Source organism: Pelodiscus sinensis, chromosome 10, assembly GCF_049634645.1.
Source record: "Pelodiscus sinensis isolate JC-2024 chromosome 10, ASM4963464v1, whole genome shotgun sequence".
NCBI classification, from domain to species: Eukaryota; Metazoa; Chordata; order Testudines; family Trionychidae; genus Pelodiscus; species Pelodiscus sinensis.
The window spans coordinates 19,609,227-19,627,413 of record NC_134720.1 but is presented as its reverse complement, the minus strand read 5'-3'; positions in this window follow the sequence as shown (position 1 = coordinate 19,627,413).

Sequence of the window (18,187 nt, the reverse complement as noted above, 5' to 3'; positions counted from 1 at the left end):
TGGGTTTTGGAGTTGTTTTTGTTTCAAAATCTAGTATGTATCTAGAAATTAGAGAAGTTCAATTCAGAGCTTGGTCCATATTTCTCCAAACTTAGGGCGACTTTAGATCTGGGATCTTTAAATAGCTCATTTTCAGGGCTGGCCTACAACATTTTGGCACCTGACGCGGGGACCTCAAATGACATCCCCATGCCCCCTCACTTGGGCCAAAACTTTGAAAGGTCTCCATTCTGTCTTCTTCCTGTTCTACTCCTCTCATGGTACTGTGCTGCTATCTATATATGCACCAGCAGCAGACATAATTTTCTACACTCTGGGTCCTAGTGGCACTCCCCCACAGTCTGGCACCTGAGGCGGCTGCCTCAGTTCGCCTCATGGTAGGGCCAGCCCTGCTCACTTTAGAAATAAGGACTGGCCACAGATCCAGTTCTAAACTTTCTCAAAGTTTAGAGGGGTATTCAGGTCTGGTATTTTGGTTTGGGCCTCTCTCTAGTGGTAATGTTGTTTTAAAACGCCGTTGAAAGGAAGACTTAAACACTATAGTTTAGGCCAAAACTGTGGACTCCTTTAAACTGAAAAAATTCTTTGCACATTCTAAATATATTTCTTTCAATATATATCTCAAATGAATGCCACCTCGTTTGCCAAAAAATTGTCAGGACCAGTAATGTCATTTTTATATAACACACACCTAAACAACGAAAAGGTTAGCTCCTATTCCTGCTGAAAGGACTAATGATACTGGCACACAAGTCAAGAAATAAACAAAAGAAAATTATTCTGGCATCTTTTCCATTAGAAACAGGGAAAGAACATTTTTGCCCAATTCAAGATGAAAAATTATTTGGAAAGCCTATTTTAATTTCCAGATATCCTAGGTTGCATTAGGAAGAGCTGAAAGAGAACATCTTAAAATAACTGCAGAAAACCATAGCCTTAAAAACAAGAGAGTGACATGTGCATGTGCAGATCAGAATCGCTATACTGACTGAACCTGAAACAGCTAACTTCGCTGGGGGGGGGGGCATAAATTATGGGCTCCTAGGCAAGGTGTGCCCATGAGAGGGTGGCTCTGTGTTTCCAGAAGGTACGGAGCCTCAGGAAGAAGGAGTGTGGCTGAAGCAGCTAGCCCTTAGCACTGCATGGACTGTGCTGAACACCCCCCTCTCCACTAGTCAGCTTTTGGCGCTGTCCAGAGTGCACCACCTGGAGTTCCTGGGGTAATTTAAAGGACCTGGGGCCCTTTTGAATTGCCAGGTCTTGAGACCTTTGCCCCCTTTGTCCCCTCTCCCCGTTGGTGGTCCTGGCTACATTAGAGCAAAACATGGAACAGAAAAATGGCCATGCTGGGTAAGACCAATGGTTTATTTAGCCCAATATTCTGGCTTCTTTCCTGAGCTCAGAAGTCTACACAATAATTTTACAGCCCTATAGCATGAGCCCTGTGAGCCTGGTGTTGGCTGGCACATGCCAGTTTCAGCTTTAATGTGTACACACACCCTAGGGGACTATGGAGAGTCAGAGCATATGTTAGAACTGACCTATAGCTGCTCTAAATTATCTAGTGACTATTTTTGTTCTCCTGGGCCTAGCATAGATATGGAGGGCCTAGGAAGAGCCCAATATTTTTAGAAATATAAACTCTGCATTAATCATTGTGGCTATGTCTAGACTGCAAGCCTCTTTCGAAAGAGGCTCTTTCGAAAGATACTTTCGAAAGAGCCTCTTTCGAAAGAGAGCATCTAGACTGCACGTTGAACTTTCGAAAAAGCGCCTTGCTTTTTCGAAAGAAAGCATCCAGTGAGTCTGGATGCTCTCTTTCGAAGAAGCCCTATTTACATTGAAGAACGCCTTCTTTCGAAAGAGGAACTTTCAAAAGAAGGAGTTCTTCCTCGTAAATTGAGGTTTACCGCCATCGAAAGAAAAGCCGCGTTCTTTCGATTTAATTTCGAAAGAACGCGGCTTGAGTCTGGACGCAGGGGAAGTTTTTTCGGAAAAAGGCTACTTTTCCCAAAAAAAACCCTGAGTCTGGACACAGCCTGTCTTTCCCATTAGTATCTTTGGTCTGATTCTGAGAGATCCATAGCTCCTTCTGAAATCAACTGGAGTGATGGGCACTTATTCCCTCTCAGAATCAAGCCCTTTATGCCTATGTTAGTTCACATATTAATTTAATGTTCATAAAGAAACATTTCAAATGGGATCAAATACATCTTCTTTCTGAAGTTTTTATCAATTCCTAAATCAGGAAAGATGCAACTGTTTCTATAGCTCCGATCCAAAGCTACAAAGAAGCTTTCCTTTTTGCCAGAAGTGTTAGTAGGATGAGTAGAAGACATACACAGTGTAAATGTGGTTCTGCTCAAGTACAAACTCCTGGGGGAATAAACACAGACAGTATTAAATTGCTTTATCATTAGAAGTTCCCAGAGTACCATAATGATTGAGAAAGCAGACGGGCTGGCAATAGCTCAGAAGTAAGGAATGTATTAAACTGAAAAATGCAAAAAACATTTTAGTCTGGTTCACATATCTATGCTCAGCTGTGGAAACGTGTAATACGAGCTGCTGTTCTATGCAGCAACATAACTCGAAATGACTTCAGTGGCTACTGCCAAAGAAAGTTGCTGGCCTAAGGACCCTTGTTGACCTACAGAGAGCATTCTCAAATGAATATTCAGGGAAACATCTTTGTAGGGACATGGATAATTAATTAAATTACCTCTCAGGAAAAACAAAACAAAAATCCTTGTAAATAGCGGTGTCCCATTCTGAGAGCTGTAAGTGGTATGGAGATTCTAAGGAGAAAAACAGGGGGCTTGATTATATAAAAATGATCTTTTTTTTAGAAGTTAGAAAAATCATTGACTTGGTGAAAAAATAGTATTGTATAAAGTCACCCTGATCTAAGTATTAATTTCTTCTTATCTGTAATCACTGTGCCTTAATCATGGAGGCCTCTGTGATGGAGTTCAGTTACCAAATGAGTGCCTGTTGCTAGCCATCTCATGGATTAGCTCTCTTAGCTAGCAGGCCCTCTCCTGGTGGTACCTCTTGCACTATCTTCTCCACCTGCCGCCTCACCTCAACACTGGCACCACAACACTCTTTTCCTGACTTGGCCCTCTGGGTGTATGAACATCTGTTTTCCCCTTCCGTAGGGAGAAGAGGAGAAATCTCCTAGTTCAATGGTTCCCAACCGCTAGGCTGCAACCCACTGGCTGCTGGGCCCAGGGCTGAGATACATTGCCCAGCACCTCCTCACCTGCTGCAGCTGTTGGGTGAGGTGTGTCCTGCCCCACATCTCAGCCAACCAGCACCGGGTTGCATATTTTCCCCACCCAGGCTGGTAGTCACATGCCAGACTCAAGTATGCACTCAGGCAAGGGCCATCTGAAACCACCAGACTGAAGAGCTGCCTGGTTCCAGGGAAGTGAGACAATGCTGTGCCATCATCTTGCATATAAAAATGCAAATATGCAAATAAAATGTTACTGGTCTGCCAAAAGTTTGTGAATGGATTTGCCGGTCCCTGATATAAAAAATGTTGGGAACCATTGTCCTAATTCAATAGTCCAGTCAATTCCCCAGTGGCACATGAGGGGACTCAAGCCAATCCACTATTCAGGTCCTGACTGTAACTAGTAGCCTCCTGCTATATCTTCTTAACATCTCCACCAATACTATTTCAATTCCCTGGTCCATTTCCTCACAGCCCTAACACCTTATTCATCTTCTTCTTAGGGCCTCTAGCCAGGAAGTCCCAGCAGCCAGCCAGAAGCTCCCTCTTTCTCCTTTGATCCCTGTTAGCAACTGCTCTGTCCAAGGCTCTACTTTCCTGCAGTTGACTAAAAACATAGTTTCACTCTCCCTGGGCTCCCTGCAGCAACTGACTGTCTGAGGTTCTGCAACTGATTTTATGTGAGCTCACTAGCCACTGATTGGCTGATTCATACAGCCTTCCTCTAATCGGTTGCTTCCTGTACAACCTCCCTTGGTTGCTTGGAGGACTCTCCTCCCCTGCTCCTTTCTGGTCCGTGAGGCCTCCATTTACCTTTTCAACGCTGTCGTAGGTTGAACACCCCATCACAGCTCCATATTAAAGTACTTCCCTGAATCTAAGCCTTAATATGATTAAATTTAGTATTGCTTTACTAGGACCAGCAATTGTGAAGCACTAGCTTGTGATTTGACATAGGTCATCCAACTTTATCCTTTTTGCCTTAGTTCCTCCATCTGAAAAACGTGTATAATAATGCAGTGGAAATATTGCTGCCATGTTATATGTCTAAGGCAAAACTGGCAAGTATTTTAGGATGGCCAGATGGGCTCTGTATGAGGATTCTATTGTAAGACTTTTCCTGGTTTTCAAAAGTAATCTAGAAATCAAAGCAACACTGGACAAAGTTATGTAACTTTTAGCTGTCATTCCAAAGCGCTCTCTCATAACTTCTCCAACGTCTGTACACAGGCTAAAACCTTCCTATCCCCACTTGTCCTGCTTACTGCTGACCTGCTCGAAGCTGGCCCACTGAGCTGCTGTCATTATACACCTTTGTTGTCACCTAACCAAAAGCAGATTCTTCTTTAGTAGGTGTTTTGACCTCCTCCCTGCCCAAAACTATCCTTGGACTTACAACAAAGGGCTGACTCAGAATGCATCGTCTTCTCCACTGCTTGGCTCAGAGCATTTGTTCATACATCAGGCACCCAGGATTTGGGATGGTGGGTCAGGGCCCAATAGACTCAACACATCACCCACCGCCTTAGCTTCTTTTTCCAAGAAAGCTGTCATTGTCTTTCACACCTCTATATTTGAAGCAGGGTGAGGTGAGGGAGCTGGGTTCCAGAGGCTACCAGTTTCCACACACCATCTGCCATCTGGAACGCGTGAAGGTTCCATTGCTATCAGCAGCTCGTATAATGCTGCCCAAGCATCAGCCTTCCTCCTAAACATGTGCTCGTGTGCCAAACCTCCAGCATTTAAACAGCCTTGATGCAAATTATATTTTCCACAAATAATCTGCTTTCCCAAATTAATGGTTTGCTCGAGATGTGCTTGCAAGGGGTACTTACCCAGGGACAAGCCCAGACAAATCCCTAGGTAAATAATGAATATTCAAATATGTGAATAAAATGTTACTGGTCCACCAAAAGTTTGTGTTTGTTTTTCAGGTCCGCAATTTAAAAAGCCCCCCCACCCGAGCTCTGCAGTGCCAGCCACTGGTCCCAGAGTCCCCTGCACTCAACCTCCTGTGCCAGTCTCCCACCCTCAGAACCCCTCGGTGCCAGCCCCTGCCTGCCCTTTAGAGCCTCCTACCACCAGACCCCACAGTGCCAGCCTCCTGTTTCCAGAGCCCCATTGCACCCAACTCCCCCTGTGCCAGCCCTCAGCCCCCAATATTAGCCCCATCCCCAGTGTTCCCCTGCCCCAGTAGCCCCCTCAGTATTAGCCCCACCCACAGAGCTCCCCAGTGCCAGCTCCCAATGCTGAATGCCCCAAAGCCCCCCAGTGCCAGCCCCCTGCCACTTGGAGACTCTCACCCCTGGAGCCTCCCAGCACTATACGCACCCCCGAAGTCCCCAGTGTCTGCCTGGCCCTCTTATCTAGCCCTGCACTGCCTCCCAGCTGCCAGATCTGGGAAGGCAGCTCTACTGCCTGGATCACGGCTGCTCTAAGGCTGCCATGCTGGGCTCTGTGTAGCCCTCCTGCCATGCAGTGAACTGCTCTTCTGCGGCCAGGAGGAGACCCTATCCCTGCCCAGCGCTGGTTGGCTGAGAGGCGAGGCAGGACACACCTCTCCCAACAGCTGTGGCAGGAGGGGAGTTACTGGGCAGTGTATCCCAGTCCTGGTCCCCAGAGCCATCACAGCCTGGCAGCCAGCGGTTTACGGCCCAGAACGGGCCTGCGGACTGGTGGTTAGGAACCACCGGTCTAGATGAGGCTCAGTCCTGCTGGGAGTGCAGGAGACTAGACTTGATAACCTCTTGAGGTACCTACTGATCCTATGATTCTATGAAGTGAGCTCAAAAGCACCATGGCTATGTCTACACTGGCAAGATTTTCCGGAAATGCTTTTAACGGAAAAGTTTTCTGTTAAAAGCATTTTCGGAAAAGTGCGTCTAGATTGACAGGATGCTTTTCGCAAAAGCACTTTTTTCAGAAAAGCATCCATGGCCAATCTAGATGCGCTTTTCCACAAAAAAAGCCCCAATCGCCATTTTCGCAATCGGGGCTTTTTTGCGGAAAACAAATCTCTACTGTCTACACTGGCCCTTTTGCGCAAAAGTTTTTCAGAAAAAGACTTTTGCCCGAACAGGAGCAGCATAGTATTTCCGCAAAAGCACTAACAATCTTACATGAGATCGTCAGTGCTTTTGCGGAAATTCAAGCGGCCAGTGTAGACAGCTGGTAAGTTTTTCTGCAAAAGCAGATGATTTTGCGGAAAAACTTGCCAGTCTAGACACAACCCCATATGAAAAAAAATCTCGATTCTTCACGTTTTACTAATAATGTATAGTTTGGAATATTTCTTGCATGCTGTATAATAAAGTATAATATTAATCATTAAAGGCTCCTGAATTTCTGTTCTAAATTACATCCTGAAGGAATCAAAACCATTGACAAATTGATATGCAAACTAGACATCACAACAGGGCCGGCTTGAGCCATTCCTGTGCCCTGGGCAGCGGGTGTGCGATGCATGTGCGGCTCCGCCCCAGGCACACGGCGCATGCACAGCCCCACTCCCCGGTGTGCTGCACACCTTACAGCTACAATCGGGCACATGGCACCTGACTGCAATTCTAAGGGGCGCGACACACCCCCCGGCGCCCCCCTTAGGTTGGTGCCTCAGGCAGCTGCCCGGCTAGCCCCCACATTGATCCAGACCTGCATCAGGATTATGCTATTCAGCTCTGAAATGAACTGCATATCGGAGAGGGCGGTGGTGTCCTGAATCAGGGCAACCAGAGCAAAAAGAGAAAATACTTTGCTGTTCCCTCAGAGAGGTAGGCAAGCAAGTAGGGAAACCTGAGAAATGGCTGTCCGGGGGGGGGGGGGAGGGTCCCTTTAAGCACGAGCCTCGGATAGCCTCAAGCAGCAGCCACACGAAGCAACTACTGACCTGATTCCCTGCCTGAACTGGTTCCAGGTAGATTTAAATGCGATTCAGCATCCAATCAGTGTGGATGCACTATTTTGAAACACATTTTGTGTGTAGATGCGCTATTTTGAAATAAACTATTCTGGAAAAATCTCTTCCAGAATAACTTATTCCAAAATAATGCTGCTGTGTAGACATAGCCAAAGGCTTTAGCTAGATCAATAAAAACCATGTACAGTGGTCAGTTTTGCTCCTGACAGTTTTCTTGCAGCTGCCATGCAATGAAGATCATATCCACACTTCTGTGACATGGTCGGAAGGCACTCTGTTACTCCAGTAAAATTTCTTCCGATAGGCAGAAGATAGGTTGCAAGGACCCATGCTTTGCCTGCAACAGCAAGGAAAGAGACACCATAATAGTTTTCAGTCTGCTTCATCCCCTTTCTTACAGAGGATAACAATCAAGATGTCCCTCATTTCACTGGGTATCTCCTCCTATATCCAGATTAAAAAGCTAAGTAGGCTAAGCTGCAGAATTAACTCTGGTCCACTGTCTTTAAAGATTTCAGTGGGGATTCCATCTGGACCTGATACTTTGTTGTTTTTCATCTGCTTGATGGTATTGCATACCTCATGCACATTGGGAGGGTCTGCAAACTCTTCCCTAGAAGATCATTGGTTGCAGATGAAGTTCTTGAGCAACCCCCCCCCCTTAGAGTCATGATTAAGAAGATCTTTAAAATGTTCTGTCCAGCAAAAATTAATGGCTTCATTGTCCTTCAAAATTGTGGTTCCATCCTTAAAGTGAAGGGGGTTCATGCCATGACAAGCTAGCCTTAAACAGTCTTAATGGCATTAAAGACACCACATATATTATGGGCATCCACAAAATGTTGGAGTTCTTGCACTTTTTCAGTCTACATTTGTTCTTGAGTTCTCTGCCTTTACATTGGACTTCCGCCCTTACCTTTAACATAGGCTTCTCTCTTTGTTTTGCAGTTCATATCATTCTGCCAAGCAATAAATGCCATTCTCTTCTCATTGATGAGTTGCTCAATGTCAACATCACTCTCATCAAACCAGTCCTGATGCTTCCTGGTGAGGTAGCCTATGGTTTCCTCACAGGTATTGATGATGGCTGCTTCCAGCTGGCTCCAATGTTTCTCAGTTTCTTCCGGAAACTCTGACAGAAGCTTTTTTCTAAGACTGCTTGGAAGTGGTCACACTTAATGGGATCCTTCAGATCTTGAACCTTCAGTTTGGGCCTGACCTGCTTCTTTTGCAGCCTCCATTTGGGGGCAATCTTAATTTTCATTGGGGATCAAATGAGGTGATGATCAGTCCAGCAGTCATCAGCACTTGTCATTGCTCTTGTGAGAAGTACGTCACTGCGATCTTGAACACGAACTATTCAACATGAGAAACTAGTAGAGTATGAACCAGACATTAGAACTAGCTAGGTGTTTAAACAGAAACAGAATATTCTAAGAGGTGGGAACAAGGGAAGGACGATAGCTTCTAATAAGCTATAAGTTTTGATGGACTCTTGAAACTTTTGTTTCGTGCATCTTTCAGACTCCACAGCATTGGAGGGACTTCACAATATGATTAACATAGCTACATTGATTCAGACAAACAACAAGTGCAGCATTTAAGATGCTTTGCTGGTAATCAAACATCTTGTTAGACCATACAGCATCTTTCAGGCATACAATTTTTATGTCCCGGTTAATATAATCACAACACTGTTACAGATGTGTGTCAGCTGAACAATGTTAAAAATGTCTGTGCTTAAGACATATTTCTTGATATTACATTTTCTACACATCTACAACTGTCAGGTTAGAGTGAAATTCAACACCTATATTTTACACTTAAATGAGAAATTGAAAATGACCACTGGTAACATTATGTTTGACAATCCTGGTACAGGCAGTCCCCGACTTACGCGGATCCGACTTACGTCGGATCCGCACTTATGAACGGAGCTTTCTCGCCCCGGAAGTCGGGGCGAGAAAGCCCCATTCGTAAGCTGCTCCGGTGCCCCTGGTCTGCTGGAGACCGTCTCCAGGAGACCAGGGGCACCGGGCGGGTTCCCGCGCTTCTGAGGCTTTGCCAGAGCAAAGCCTCAGAGGCGCGGGACCCCCCCGCGGCTGCGGCTTCAGTCTGGGTGCCTGTGGTCTGCTGGGGACCTGTGGTCTGCTGCCGCTGCGGCTCTGCTCCCCGTGTCCCTGGTCTGCTGGGGGGGGGGGGGCGCAGCTAGTGTGCTCCCCCCCCCAGCAGACCAGGCTTTTGTTTTGGACTCTGGGGCAGAGCAGCTGGGGCGCTGCCGATTGGTCCTGCAGCGCCCGTGGGCACTACTGGACCAACCCGGCAGCACCCCAGCTGCTCTGCCCCAGGTCCTGATTCAGCCGCTGCTGGTCAGTTTCAGCAGCGGCTGAATCAGGACGTCTGGGGCAGAGCAGATGGGGTGCTGCTGGGTTGGTCCAGTAGCACCCCAGCTGCTCTGCCCCAGGCGTCCCCAAGTCAGCTTCTGCTGAAACTGACCAGCGCTGACTACAGGAAGCCCCAGGCAGAGTTGCTCTGCCCCGGGCTTCCTGGAATCAGCTGCTGATCAGTTTCAGCAGCAGCTGACTTGGGGACGCCTGGGGTTCTTAAGTTGATTCTGTATGTAAGTCAGAACTGGCGGTCAGTTTCAGCAGTGTCTGAATCTGGACGCCAGTTCCGACTTACATACAGATTCAACTTAAGAACAAACCTACAGTCCCTATCTTGTACGTAACCCGGGGACTGCCTGTATATATAAATCACAACAGAGTGGATTCATTCCTCTGCCATCAAGAACATCTTACTATATATTTTAGAAATGCAAATCTGTCTGTCCATCCATCTGTGAGTCCATTTCAAGAACTCCTCCTAAATAGTAAGATCCAGGACCACCAAATTTGGTAGGCAGCTTTCTTTTATCATAACTTAAAACAAGGTCAGGAATTGTTGTGCTAGGAGAATGAGTTGTGCATAGAATGCAATTGTTTTGTGTCGAATGGAAAGGGAGGGGAGTGATAGCAAGGACAGTTATATTCACACATGACCACAGGAAGACAGCAAGCACAGGGATATGAATAACCACATGGGGACAGCAAGCACCCCAGCGAGCAACCACTAGCTTGCAGCATGGCCTGCACCAAGGACTAGCTGCCAGCCACCAGCCGCATGGTACCCCACTTCCTCTGGACCAGCCCCAAGGAGAAGCTGGTGAACTTCAGAGGTGGCCAGTGGGTGGGCCACCCCTGAGGAGAAGCCAGCAGATGGAGTGCACAGACTCCCCCATGCTGGAGAGAAGCCTGCGGGCAGGATGTGTGGCTCCCACTGCCCCAGACAAAAGCCAGAGGCCATCCCCACCCTCTCTTTTGAACCTGCCCCCACTCCTCCTCAGCCCCTCCTCTCAGCCCCCTGAATTAACCCCTGCATCCTCACTCCCTGGCCTGAGCTCTTCCTCACTATGGGTATGTCTACACTACCCCCCTAGTTCGAACTAGGGGGGGTAATGTAGTCATACGGAGTTGCAAATGAAGCCCGGGATTTGAATTTCCTGGGCTTCATTTGCATAAAACCGGCCAGCGCCATTTTTAAATGCCGGCTAGGTCGGACCCCGTGCCGCGTGGCTACATGTGGCACGGACTAGCTAGTTCGGATTAGGCATCCTAATCCTGTTCTGAATCCTGCATCCCCATTCAGTGCCCTGAGTCTCTCCTCACCATTACCCCTCACCAAGCACTTCCCCATATCCCCAGCCCCCTGCTGAGCCCGGCCTCAACCCCCAATCCTGACTCCTGCATTCCCCATGCCCCTAGCCTCCTGCCCTGAGTCCCCCACAACCCCAAGGCCCTGCCCTCTGCACCCGCCCCCACCACCACCAACCCCTGCCCTGAAGAACCTGAGCAATGCCAGATATCTCTTTTCTAGTCCTGATATAAGTGAGAAATGAAGTGTCATGCTGTATCTTAAAAGCCATTTCTACTTACTAAAATTGCTTTATTTGGTTTGTGTAGCGGATGAGTTAGCTGATTGTGAATCTGTTTTTTTTTCTATTTCAAATTATAAATACAAAAAAAATTGAGTTATAATTGGAATCCATATGTTCCCTGGAATAAAAGAGATGACCAAAGAAAACACAAAACCAAATGTATTACTAATGGAAGCTACCAGGCCACCTGGACTGTCGTGAAAATTAGCTACTAACCTGAAAAGACTTAGCCATATGGCACTTAAAAACTGTGTATGAAACATTGACATCCGTCATATCCATTTCCTTTGCTCTCTTTCCTTTGTTGGTTACTGTGACAGGGTAATCTGTCACTTTACACAGTGAAGCTTAGGGGGCAGGTCTTCCCCTCCTCCCCCCGAAATCGGAACATTACACACTCCTAAGTAAAAATAAACAAATCTAGGCAAAAATGTCCAGTGTATATAAACACTAGAAAACTTAGCCCCGACCATGCCCACGTACTTCAGGACAGGGGGCTGGCAGTGTAGGGGGTACAGGAGTTAGGGGTGCTGACAGTGTGGAGGGGCAACAGGGCAGCAGGCAAGGTTGGGGGTTGAGGAGGGGCTCAGGGCCAGGGATTGAAGATATAGTGGGGTGCATGTGTTAGGGTTAGTGAGTGAGAAGGGGCTCAGGACAATGGGTCCCATCCAGTAGGCCTTTCTCTTCCCCCAGCCTCCCACTGGCAGAAGTTTTCTCTCTCCCCTAAGCCTCCTCATCTCCAGCTAGGAGGAGCCTTTTCTCTTCCCCCATCTCCTCCAGCTGGCAGGGGTCTTCCCCTCTACAACCTGGATGACAGGGCTCTTTACTCCCATCCAGCAGGGCTCCTCCAAGGGCCTGGGGCTCACTATCTTGCCTGCCACCAGACTGGGTAAGGAGCCCCCATACCTCAAAACCTTCCCCCCCCCCCCAATCTGGTAGGGTTTCCTCCCTCCCCTTTTCACTGTTGGAGCCAAGGAGTAGATACAGAATATTTTAGGAAAAATCATTTAAGGAGGGAAGATGAAGCTTTCCCTTGTTCTTTTGTCAGATATCATTAACAAACAATAGAAGAAATTGTTAAGGATTCTATCACAGTATTCCTGATGCAGATAGTGTTTTCTCTGTATCCAATTGTAATTACAAGCTGATATCAGTATGCTCCTTGGAACAATCCCGAGATGGTGTGAGCCCATTATCAGTGATTTTCCTTTCTTCTTCCTCAAGTTCCTCTTATACTGACATTAATTTTTCTGAGGTCAGTGGAGGTCTTCTTTCCTGTAGGGTCTTGCACATCTCAATGTGGTTAATCAGCTTTCTTGCACTGAAATCTCTCTTTATCTAATTTTTCTAATAGTTCCATCATCTCTTTTAATTCATTCACTTACTAAATATTTTTACCGGCTAATAGGCTTGCAGCTGCCATCATTAGCTACATCACAGCTATGTGCATGCATGTTATTTCATTCACAGACTGGTGAGAGATTTTTCTGTTGGAGTTCAGAACTGAATTCTGTCTGAGTCACTCTGAGTTAACCTTTTGCTGTGACCCATCAGTTTTATTTTCTTCTTGTCGATGCTTATAATAACATTTTGCCCAAACTGTACTTTCTGTTTTGAAATAATTAGACACCGTATGTAGTTAGAAAACATGAAATGTACCGGTTGGAATGAAATGAAAACTTTGCTTCTATTTCAGCACCATTCAGGGAGGCGGTGTAATTGCATTATTGCAATTTACAATAATGGGGAGGCACATGCATAGACAGGTTGGTGCAAAGTGGCTTACAACGACCTAACTTTGTAGTGAAGGGTAGTCCTAAGTTTGCTCTCCTATTGCTTTAGGGAGCTCCTGTTATATTTCTCACATAGAGAAGTATAAAACCAAATTCTACTTACCTTCCTCCCAATGAATTGTGTCCCATTGATATCAATGGAACGGCTTGTTAGTTACTACTAATAGGACTTCAGTACATAGAATCTGCTCCATAGAATGCATTTTTTCCTCTAAGTTTTGCATATTCCTATTGGGGCAGAAGATAAGGTAGGTCATTTGCATTATCCAGAATAATAGCCACAAACATAGTTATCCTTTTAATTAGCCCCAAAGCAATGGCACCTTGCCAGTTTAATTAAAGTCACCTCTGTTTCTTCTGTTAACCCACTCAAAAATCCTAGGACAAAGATATGGCAGTTTCTGAGTGAAATCATGGAGAGATCCGAAAGGGGTTGTTAATTTTAGAATGCTTATGACTTCATTCTTTACAAGAAGAGCTAATGAAAAATCTTTCAGTGCACAGTTAGAAGGAACTGAATCTTGGGCTCTTAATCACTTGTTTAATTTGGAAAAGTCTCTTATCAGTATTGTTGGAATGCAATACTGAACATTATGGCACAGAAATTATTTTACCTGGATGTAAGAATACTATTATCTTAAAATTGGATTAGCATTAGATTTGTGACTGATGGCCAATGATGAATGCGACACTGAAGTCTGAATTATCCCATCAGAAATAACAAGTTTCACTGTGGCCATAAGTCCAGGAGAGATATAGATTTGGCTAAGAGTAGTATATTTTTGCAGTAAACTTCTTTCTACTTGAAGAAAAAAAGCCAAGTTTTCAAAACTGCTTGCAGAAATGACTCCCTCTTACTTCCCCACCAATCCAGACATTAATGCCAGCGATGTGCTGCCAAAATATCAACATGAACCTACCTCAGAAAATGTCGACAGGGATCAATGCAACATTTAGTGGCTGCACTGGTTACAGGATCCCCTAACACAGTGCAGCAGCTTCTGGGACTATCTTCACTCCTCCTGTGCCACATGGCTGAGGAGGGCTGCCAAATAGTAGTGTTTCATACCCACTTTGCATACATGGCCATAGTTACAGAAAGAGGAAGGCAGTGGAGACTGAGGCCTGGTCTACACCTAAAACTGAGGTTGACTTAGCTACATAATTCAGGGCTGTGAAAAATGTCATCTCCTGTGTGACATAATTAGCACCAGCACCCTACTGTAGACACAGCTAGGTTGATGAAAGAATTCTTCCACTGACCTAGCCACTGCCTGTCGAAGAGGCAGATTTACCACAGTGATGGCATAAACCTTTCTGTTTACACTCACAGGCTGTGTCCAGACTCAGGGTTTTTTTTTTTAAAAAAGTAGCCTTTTTTCAAAAAAACTTCACCTGCGTCTAGACTGCAGCCGCGTTCTTTCGAAATTAAATCGAAAGAAAGCGGCTTTTCTTTCGACGGTGGTAAACCTAATTCCACGAGGAAGAACGCCTTCTTTCGAAAGTGCTCTTTCGAAAGAAGGCGTTCTTGAAAGCAAACAGGCTTTTTAGAAAGAGAGCATCCAGACTCACTGGGTGCTTTCTTTCGAAAAAGCGGCTTGCTTTTTCGAAATTCCGCGTGCAGTCTAGACGCTCTCTTTCGAAAGAGCCTTTTTCGAAAGAGGCTTGCAGTCTAGACATAGCCACACTGTATCAACCACAGTAAATCCACCCTGGCTCAATGCCATTTGGGAAGCAGTGTTATTTCATTGCTGTAACTGGGTGCTTACTTCAGTAGGAGACAAATTTGAGTGTAGACACATTCATAAATAGATCGGCGTATGGAAGCTTACACTGACCTAACCTTGTAGTACAGACCAGTGAGGAGTTTGCTTTCCTGTTGCTTCTGGGAGTGATTTCTACGGCCCCTCACATTCAGACAAACTTCAAACCCACCACCCAGTCTTTTGTTTCTTCTCATACCACTCTTAACATTTGTATATCTCTGAATCCGATCGTGAAAGTGTGATAAGAAATAAAAAATGCTGAGAAGAGTGAAGAATAGAAGCAACATGAGAATAGAAGCAACATGAGTCCTATTCCACAGTTTTGATGCCTGCTGTCCCAAAACTGCCTCCGCTGAGCTCTCAGGAACATGATGCATCTTTTGCTGTTGCTCTGTTGACTTCTGATACTGGTCAGCTGCTCAGTAAAACATCTCCTAAAGAACAGCATGGTGTCACAGCTGGTTTAGAATTTTTAAGAAGTCAGTTCTTTGAGTAAATAGAACTTTCCATCTTTCCTTTGTCCTTTAAAGAAATCAATTGTTTTTCTACTTCATTGTCCAATAGCCAGCATATTCAAAGACTTTTACTTAGTGCAAAATACAATATGGATAGGCATTAACACCTACATACCCAAAGCAAATGCTTACCAGCAGCCACACACCATATCTCAGATACATTTACCCAGGAACCTACCCTTGCAACAAAACCCATTGCCAACTCTGTCCACATATCTATACAAGTGACACCATGATAGGACCTAACCACATAAGCCACAACATCAGAGACTCATACAACTGCACATCCTCTAATGTGATGTATGCTATCAAGTGCCAATAATGCCCCACTGCCCTGTATATTGGCCATAGCAGACAGCCTCTGTGCCAACGGATAAATGGATACAAATCAGGCATTGGGAATGGAAAGACACAAACAAATAGGGGAACATTTTAAACTCCCTGGACACTCAATCATGAATTTAAAAGTAACCATCTTCTACAAAGGAAATTTACTACCCAATTACAAAGAGAGAGACTGCAGAACTGGAATTTGTTTACAAATCTGACTGTCAACTTGAGCTTGAAAAATGATATTAACTGGTTAATGCACTACAAACCCAATTTCTCCTCCCTTTGATATTCACATTTTCACATCAAAAGCTATGAAGGGGACACATCCAGCCCATTTAATTAGACTAATTTACACAGGTCCTACAATTGAGAGGTAACTGCTTTTGCTGTTATGTATATCTCGGATTCTGTTATTTCCACTCCAACTCATCTGATGAAGTGGGTTTTACCTAGGAAAGTTCACGATCCTATATGTTTTTGTTAGTCTCTGAGGGAACGTCTACACGGCAGTGTTATTTTGAAATAACAAAGCGAGCAGCTACACATCAAGCCCATTATTTTGAAATAATTTCAAAATAACAGGTGCCTTATTCTGAAATCTATAACCCTTATTTTACGAGGAATAACACCTATTCCTAAATAGTTATTTCAAAATACAACATGTGTAGACAGCACAGTTGTGGTTATTTTGAAATAAGTGGCTTTCCCGGCTTCCCATGGTTTTCCTGCTGGCCACTCTATTTACATTCCTCAGAACTCTATAGTCCCCCTTCCCCTGCAGCCCTTAAAGCTGCAGCCACAGGAGAAAGGGCTTGTGGTACACAGCAGGCCCAGCTATACCTGTGCCACAAAGCAGCGTTCTGCTCTGCCCTGCCCTGCCCTGCCCTGCCCTATCTGTGCCATGGTGGACCCCAGCATGCCATCTGAGGCCTCCATGGATGCCAGCCAATCTGCAGCCAGCTCCCAAGCCCCTGCCCAGGAGGGCGCCATTGTAGACTGATGTGGAGATCCTGGATCTCCTTGAGATCTGGGGTGAGAAGTCCAACAGCCAGGATCTCTGTGTCAGAGGCCAAATTTTGATGTATGCAGCTGCATGGCTGAAAGACTGGTCGAGAGGGAGCAGAGCCACACTTAAGCTCTTCCCTCAATTCCCTGCCATGGCCACCGAGGGCCTCGCACACAAGGCAGTGGCACCACCCGAGGCAGGCACCACTCCCAGCCCAATCCCTGAGCCTCTCCAACCCCTCCTCCTCCTTTTACCCCCTCCCAGGTTCTTTCCCCAGTTACAATTACGCCAAGTTAAACAAAAATAGAGTTTCTGGGTTCAAAAGCAAAAGGTCTGCTTTATTGTGTCAACAGGGGAAGGAGAAGACAGGGGAAGGGAGCGGTGTGGGAGGAAAGGCACACTGGGGCAATGCACAGGCCTCACTTGTGGGGAAGCCCAGGGGAGTGTCACTGGGGTCCTTGTGTGAAACTCTCCCTCAGGGCCTCTGATGGTCCTGCCAGGTGGCAGCCGTGCACAGCTGCTCAAAGGCCCTTGCAAGCTGCTTGGCCTCTGCCCCCACCCTGGCAGGAATGATTCCCCCTTATTTTCACATATATCGTGCAGAGCACAACAGGCCACCACCACTTGTGGGATGTTCCACTCACCGATGTTGAGGCAGGTGAGGAGACAATGGAACCTCCCTTTGAGATGCCCAAAGATGCTCTCCACTACCATGTGGGCCCTGCTGAGCCTGGCATTGAAATGTTCTTTGCTGTGGTCCATGTGTGCAGTGTAAGGCCCTGGGAGCAGAGAGTAGGCAGCATCCCCCAGGATGCATGTTGGTATGTCCACATTCCTGATGGTATGGTCCCAAAAATAAGTGCTGGCATGCATCTTCTCGTAGAGGCTGGAGTTGCAGAAGACACGGGCATCATGCACCTTCCCTGACCACTCAATGCTGATGTCTGTGAACTGGCCTCAGTGATCCATGAGGCCCTACAGGACCATGGGAAAAAACCCCTTCTGGTTGATGTATTTGGATTCTTGATGATGATGAGGGTGCTGTCAATAGCCCCACAGCAGTATGGTGTTGATGGCCCTCACCACCTGTGGAAGGAAACAAACAGAGAATCACAGGGTTGCCAGGGATCTCAGGAGGTCCCCTAACCCAACCTCCCCTCCCCCTTGGACCCACCAGGACTGACCCCTACTTACCTCATCCCACAGCAGGGCTTTGTGAAGGCAGGACTGAAAAACCTTCCAGGGAGGCAATTGTCCCTCCTGGGACAATTGCATGAGAGTGCCATATCTGCATAGCCACAACCCCCGATGGTCAACCTCCCCATGCAAAACTGGTTCCTGAAGGAGCAGTAGGTGATTGGTGTGAGGAGCGTCCAGATAGCGATGGCAATATGCTTTTGCAGGGAGGCATGGGGGGGGTGGCAAGTCTCATGTGGATGTCCTATTGTGTGAGGGCAGGGATGAGCTACTGGCAGAGCTCCATGAAGGTGTCCTTCAACATGCAGAAATTCTGGAGACACTGCTGGTCATCTCACTGCTTCATGATGATCAGGTCCCACCATTTAGAACTGGTGTCCCATCACCAGAAGTGGCTGTGCATGGTGTGCAGCAGAGGATGGAAAGGAGAGAGGAGAGGAGATG